Genomic DNA, 8,145 nt, shown 5'->3' with positions numbered 1-8,145 from the left:
TGTTTATTGAAAACATAAATACATTTGCACAATGAGCACTTGTCTCTCAAATACATAATTACAGTTGTTGGTTAGCTAGATAGCGAATTTTAGACATATTATCATTGACATGAAATCAGTCAAAACACCATTGATGTCATTTGTTAAATCCACTTCAATCAGTGTAGATGAAGGGGAGGAGGAAGGTTAAAGAAGGTTTTTTAAGCCTTGAGACATGGATTGTATATGTGTGCCATTCAGAGGGTGAATGGGCAAGACAAAATATTTAAGTGCCTTTGAAAGGGTTACAGTAATAGGTGCCAGGCGCACCGGTTTGAGTGTGTCAAGAACTACAATGCTGCTGGGTTTTTGACGCTCAACAGTTTCCCCATCAAGAATGGTCCACTGCCCAAAGGACATCTAGCCAACTTGTGTGGAGTTGCCAGGCTCACCGGTTTGAGTGTGTCAAGAACTACAATGCTGCTGGGTTTTTCACACTCAATAGTTTCCCCATCAAGAATGGTCCACTGCCCAAAGGACATCTAGCCAACTTGACACAGATGTGGGAAGCATTGGAGTCAACATGGGCCAGCGTCCCTGTGGAACGACCTTCAACACCTTGAGTCCATGGCACGACGAATTGAGGCTGTTCTGAGATTTAAAGGGGGTGCAACTCAATATTAGTAGTGTTCCCAATATTTTGTACACTCAGTGTATGTTCATACCATTGTCTCCACACAACTGCATTACACTAATTCAGATGCTAATCTGGCTGACGACAGTAGCTAGCTTAGTTAGCTTGCCAACCAAACCCATTATCATATAGATTCTAAACCCAGAGGCGCAACATCGCAATACGTCTGGGAACCAATGTCTTAATAAGAAGTTGAATATGTTATTAGGCTACTACAACAACATGAGTGACAAAATGATACTTTTTCATCAAAATCAAGCCAAATTTCTTCACCCTCAGATTGAAGAGGTGCTGTGGAGCCTTCTTCACCACACGGGCATAAATTGGAGGCATATTGGAAAATAATATTTCTCTATTTCAAGGAGCAATAGAAAATAGAGTACAAAAAAATGCAGTCTTTATCTTGTTGAATGAACCTCCCAGTAGATAAATCACATGCTTCCATGCTCAGGTCACTAACTCTAATTGCTAAAAGGATCATTTTTAAGGCGTTGGGAGGAGGAGCAGCCACCCTCATTTGCAGAATAGCTAAAACTGTCAATGAACACTGTCAAATTTGAGAAAACTATTACCAATGTACAGATTGGAATATGAAAAGGAATATGAAAATATATGGGCCAAGTTTGAAGTTATTGTCTTGGGGTGAATGAAAACAGGGGAAATCTGTTATTTATTATATGTAATTAATAGCAATCATGTGTATTGATACAAAATTGTTATACCAATTTATAATATTAATTCATACAAATCATGTATATAATGACAAACTGTCGGCAATTTTAACATGACTCCAACTTTATCATCATTCCCAATATTAAGAACCTATTTAGTTATTTCTTATTTTAGAAATGTTGTTGCTGCCCTCCCACATATGCCACCATTCTTATTTAGATTTCTTGTTAGGATGAAACTGGGATTTGGCTCAGCTCACCAAAAAGAGCCGGCTCTTTTGGCTCCCAAGTGGCTCTTTAAAAAAAATATATGTTTTGTATTTTTTCAAGTCAAACAGTTTAGCGATAGTTTGACTATGATTGGTGTCAAAACAATTCTAATTAAATGACTAAAATGACTAAATGACTGAAGCCTGTCAGTTGTGGAATAAGTGATTTTGAAAGTGTTTTCCTGCTTGGAATTGTGTACATTGGATTTAGACTATAGCTATAATTTCTAAAAACCTCTGTCCTCCACGATCGAAAATGGCTGGAAATCGGTGGCAATCATTTTAGCCAATGCAATATCAATTTGGCCTTGTTTTGCTACAGACAGACTTTGGCATAAACTGGTCCATAGAAGACTGTGTTGCTGTGGGTCGCGGAGTAGGTGCTGCTGGCTCCACCGCCATCACTAACAGGCCCGCTAGTTTCTCGAAGCTCCGCTACAGCTCGCTTCACAGTTGGGTGCACAGTTCGCATATGCCGGTGTAGGTTGTCCGTAGAACCGACTTTATATGAGATTTTGTTTTGGCAAATTCTACACTGTGCTCTAACATTGTCTACATTATTAAAATGCATCCAAATGCTTCTGTGCTTCCGACTCATTGTCCAACTGTTTTCATAGCTGTCCTTCCTCTCTCCTCGGCTGCTAAGTGTGTGACTAAGTGAATGAGCTCGGCCCTCCCTCACGCATATTTGGCTCATTGGTTGACACTACGTTTCGGACAGAGAGGGCAGAGATATGAAAGCCCAGTCATTGCCAAATTTGCTTTCTTAATAATGGGTAAAAAACACGAAAACAAGACATGAATGATCAGTTCCGGAAGGTAATTGCAGAACGGCTCAAAGTCCTAAATCCAGTCTTCAAAGAAAATAGATTGAAAGGGAAACGTGTAGCTCTCGCAGTCGATAAACTGTATATTGATAACCGAATGTTCAGAGACAACTATTCCATGGCTATTGTAAATATTACAACGTTCAGAGGAGTCAAATAATCAAACACACAATACTGGACATGGTAAGGATTGTAATAAAAATATATATAGAAAAGCAATCAAGCACAACAATTACATTTACATTTACATTTAAGTCATTTAGCAGACGCTCTTATCCAGAGCGACTTACAAATTGGATAAAGAAATACACTACAACTACACTATTCCATTCTAAATAGGGAATGTTGGAAAAGTATGTGTTTTTAGGCTTTCGATGTATAGTATTTCATCAGTCAATAAGACAGCATATAAGACAGTAATAAGACAGTATTGTGATGGAAAGTGGGGTGTGTTTTTGTGTTTGGAAAAGTGTGAAGTTAAGTGAATGAGAAAGGATAACGGTTGCAAATCCCAGAGCTCATGTGTGTTTTTGTGTTTGGAAAAGTGTGAAGTTAAGTGAATGAGAAAGGATAACGGTTGCAAATCCCAGAGCTCATGTGTGTTTTTGTGTTTGGAAAAGTGTGAAGTTAAGTGAATGAGAAAGGATAACGGTTGCAAATCCCAGAGCTCATGTGTGTTTGTGAGCAGCGGTTATGAGAGAGGGCTTTCAATTGTGTGCAGATATGGGAAATACATCTTAAAATACATTATGAATATGTATTTATTTACTGTCCTATCATGATGGAATGGTCCCTGAACCCTACACAGTACCCTAGACACCCACCTGAAAGACCCACACACTAAGGAGAAGTACTTCTCTGTTTTATGGGCCTACTGTAAGTATAAGCAGCCAAATCAGAAAGATGAATGTGATCAGAGACCTACTAAAGCAGCACGGCCCCCTCAAGATTCTGAGCCTGCCTGGCAGGGTTGGGCCTACAAAGCCAAAGCACCCTGATGGGTGAGCATAATATACAAGGAAATTCTCAAAGCTGCTAATGAGAAACTTGACGACCTTGTACATAGCCGGTGGGGATTCCGGTGGGGTGCTCCTGGTGGCACAAAATCATCAAAGGTCTGACTGCAGATATACTTGGGAATATGGTCAACGGGGGATGTGGGTGTTTCAGGGGAAGGGGGTATATCTGATCTCCATCACCTAGGATGTGACAATGGTTAATCAAATCTCCCCATTTTTGCCAAATCAAGGCCTTTCTTGAGTTGGGCTCTGGGATGGAACAACTGTTGAGCATCTGGTTGTTTGTGGGGGAAAGGGGTTGTGTCACTTCCTGATCTGTTTCACCTGGTCTTGTGCTCGTCCTGTGTTTCCTGTCTGTGCCAGTTCGTCTTGATTGTCAAGCTTACCAGCATTTGTCCTGACAGCTCCTGTCCTTTCCCAGCCTCTCATTTTCTCATCCTACTGGTTTTTGACCCTGTCTTGAACCATCTACTTTGTGCACGACACAAGTCATTTTTTCAACAATTGTTTACAGACAGATGATTTCACTGTATCACAAGTCCAGTGGGTCATTTGTACACTAAGTTGACTGTGCCTTTAAACAGCTTGGAAAATTTCAGACATTTATATAATGGTTTTAGAAGCTTCTGATAGGCTAATTGACATAATTTGAGTCAATTGGAGGTGTACCTGTGGATGTATTTCAAGGCCTACCTTCAAACTCAGTGCCGCTTTGCTTGCAAGCCGAACACCATCCCAACCATGAAGCACAGGGGTGGTAGCATCATGTTGTGGGGATGCTTTTCTGCAAGAGGGACTGGTGCACTTCACAAAATAGATGGCGTCATGAGGGAGGAAAATTATGTGGATATATTGAAGCAACATCTCAAGACATCAGTCAGGAGGTTAAAGCTTGGTCGCAAATGGGTCTTCTAAATAGACAAGCATACTTCCAAAGTTGTGGAGAAATGGCTTAAGGACAGCAAAGTCAAGGTATTGGAGTGGCCATCACAAAGCCCTGACCTCAATCCCAGAGAGAATATGTTGGCAGAACTGAAAAAAACCTTGCTCGCACAGGAGGCCTACAAACCTGACTCAGTTACACCAGCTGTCAGGAGGAATGGGTCAAAATTCACCCAACTTGTTGTGGGAAGCTTCTGGAAGGCTATCTGAAATGTTTGACCCAAGTTAAACAATTTAGAGGCAATAATACCAAATACTAATTGAGCGTATGTAAACTTCTGACCCACTGGGAATGTGATGAAAGAAATAAAAGCTGAAATTAATCATTCTCTTGTCACGGGGGTCGTAGGAAGTAGCGTACATTTTCTTTGAATAATGTCGCCAACAATACAATACGACCGTGACGCTTAACGTGGCATTAGTGCCGCTAACAAAGATAACTACCCACACTGAAAGGATGGGGGAAAAAGGGCTACCTAAGTATGATTCCCAATCAGAGACAACGATAGACAGCTGTCCCTGATTGAGTACCATACCCGGCCAACACATAGAAATAGAAATAAAGGACATAGAATGCCCACCCAAGTCACACCCTGACCAAACCAAAAAGAGACATAAAAAGGCTCTCTTAGGTCAGGGCGTGACATCTCTCTACTATTATTCTGACATTTCACATTCTTAAAATAAAGTGGTGATCCTAAATGACCTAAAACAGGGAATTTTTGCTAGGATTAAATTTCAGGAATTGTGAAAAGTTTAAATGTATTTGGCTGAGGTGTACATGAGCTTCAGACTTCAACTGTATACACATTTTTATACATACACCACCGTTCAAAAGTTTGGGGTTACTTAGAAATATAAAAACAATTGAAAGAAAAGCAATTTTTTGTCCATCAAAATAACTTCAAATTGATCGGAAATACAGTGTAGACATTGTTAATACTGTAAATTACTTTTGTAGCTGGAAACGGCAGATTTTTAATGGAATATATACATAGATGTACAGAGGCCCATTATCAGCAACCATCACTCTTGTGTTCCAATAGCCCGTTGTGTTAGCTAATCCAAGTTTATAATTTTAAAAGGCTAATTGATCATTAGAAACCCCTTTTGCAATTATGTTAGCACAGCTGAAAACTGTAGTTCTGATTAAAGAAGGGATAAAACAGGCCTTCTTTAGACTAGTTGAGTATCTGGAGCGTCAGCATTTGTCGGTTCGATTACAGGCTCAAAATGGCCAGAAACAAAGACCTTTCTTCTGAAACTCATCAATTTATTCTTGTTCTGAGAAATGAAGGCAATTCCATGTGAGAAATTGCCAAGAAACTGAAGATCTCGTACAACGCTGTGTACTACTCCCTTCACAGAACAGTGCAAACTGGCTCTAACCAGAATAGAAAGAGGAGTGGGAGGCCCCGGTGCACAACTGAACAAGAGGACAAGTACATTAGAGTGTCTAGTTTGAGAAACAGACGCCTCACAATTCCTCAACTGGCAGCTTCATTAAATAGTACCCGCAAAACACCAGTCTCAACATCAACAGTGAAGAGACTCCGGGATGCTGGCCTACACTATACACTGTATTGATAATGTAATAAAATTCAGAATATGTCCACCTATCTATTTCTCTTGTCTGATTATGTTTTATTATGTTCCTATTTTGTGAATGAAGTACATGCCTATATAAACTAAGGGTTAGAAATAATAATGTTTTGTTTTAATCCACCGGGCTTCATTCTCTTCCTTTCTGCATCTTCTATTTAGTTAAGTCGCAATTTAGCAGGTTACTAGTTACTAGCGTTCTATACTAGAAAAGTAGAAAAAGCCACATGATAGCTTTCCAGGAAGTGGGTCGCTGACCTGTTATGGTTTTCTTCCTGGGAAGGAGAGGAGGACCAAAATGCAGCGTGGTTATGGTTGAACATCTTTAATACATTTACATTTACATTTAAGTCATTTAGCAGACGCTCTTATCCAGAGCGACTTACAAATTGGTGCATTCACCTTATGACATCCAGTGGAACAGCCACTTTACAATAGTGCATCTAAATCTTTTAAGGGGGGTGAGAAGGATACTTTATCCTATCCTAGGTATTCCTTAAAGAGGTGGGGTTTCAGGTGTCTCCGGAAGGTGGTGATTGACTCCGCTGTCCTGGCGTCGTGAAGGAGTTTGTTCCACCATTGGGGGGCCAGAGCAGCGAACAGTTTTGACTGGGCTGAGCGGGAACTGTACTTCCTCAGTGGTAGGGAGGCGAGCAGGCCAGAGGTGGATGAACGCAGTGCCCTTGTTTGGGTGTAGGGCCTGATCAGAGCCTGGAGGTACTGAGGTGCCGTTCCCCTCACTGCTCCGTAGGCAAGCACCATGGTCTTGTAGCGGATGCGAGCTTCAACTGGAAGCCAGTGGAGAGAGCGGAGGAGCGGGGTGACGTGAGAGAATTTGGGAAGGTTGAACACCAGATGGGCTGCGGCGTTCTGGATGAGTTGTAGGGGTTTAATGGCACAGGCAGGGAGCCCAGCCAACAGCGAGTTGCAGTAATCCAGACGGGAGATGACAAGTGCCTGGATTAGGACCTGCGCCGCTTCCTGTGTGAGGCAGGGTCGTACTCTGCGGATGTTGTAGAGCATGAACCTACAGGAACGGGCCACCGCCTTGATGTTATTTGAGAACGACAGGGTGTTGTCCAGGATCACGCCAAGGTTCTTAGCGCTCTGGGAGGAGGACACAATGGAGTTGTCAACCGTGATGGCGAGATCATGGAACGGGCAGTCCTTCCCCGGGAGGAAGAGCAGCTCCGTCTTGCCGAGGTTCAGCTTGAGGTGGTGATCCGTCATCCACACTGATATGTCTGCCAGACATGCAGAGATGCGATTCGCCACCTGGTCATCAGAAGGGGGAAAGGAGAAGATTAATTGTGTGTCGTCTGCATAGCAATGATAGGAGAGACCATGTGAGGTTATGACAGAGCCAAGTGACTTGGTGTATAGCGAGAATAGGAGAGGGCCTAGAACAGAGCCCTGGGGGACACCAGTGGTGAGAGCACGTGGTGAGGAGACAGATTCTCGCCACGCCACCTGGTAGGAGCGACCTGTCAGGTAGGACGCAATCCAAGCGTGGGCCGCGCCGGAGATGCCCAACTCGGAGAGGGTGGAGAGGAGGATCTGATGGTTCACAGTATCGAAGGCAGCCGATAGGTCTAGAAGGATGAGAGCAGAGGAGAGAGAGTTAGCTTTAGCAGTGCGGAGCGCCTCCGTGATACAGAGAAGAGCAGTCTCAGTTGAATGACTAGTCTTGAAACCTGACTGATTTGGATCAAGAAGGTCATTCTGAGAGAGATAGCGGGAGAGCTGGCCAAGGACGGCACGTTCAAGAGTTTTGGAGAGAAAAGAAAGAAGGGATACTGGTCTGTAGTTGTTGACATCGGAGGGATCGAGTGTAGGTTTTTTCAGAAGGGGTGCAACTCTCGCTCTCTTGAAGACGGAAGGGACGTAGCCAGCGGTCAGGGATGAGTTGATGAGCGAGGTGAGGTAAGGGAGAAGGTCTCCGGAAATGGTCTGGAGAAGAGAGGAGGGGATAGGGTCAAGCGGGCAGGTTGTTGGGCGGCCGGCCGTCACAAGACGCAAGATTTCATCTGGAGAGAGAGGGGAGAAAGAGGTCAGAGCACAGGGTAGGGCAGTGTGAGCAGAACCAGCGGTGTCGTTTGACTTAGCAAACGAGGATCGGATGTCGTCGACCTTCTTTTCAAA

The sequence above is a fragment of the Oncorhynchus nerka genome, linkage group LG6, assembly GCF_034236695.1.
Source record: "Oncorhynchus nerka isolate Pitt River linkage group LG6, Oner_Uvic_2.0, whole genome shotgun sequence".
Classification (NCBI taxonomy): domain Eukaryota; kingdom Metazoa; phylum Chordata; class Actinopteri; order Salmoniformes; family Salmonidae; genus Oncorhynchus; species Oncorhynchus nerka.
The sequence above is the reverse complement of the archived record's forward strand: the minus strand, read 5'-3'. Positions refer to the sequence as shown.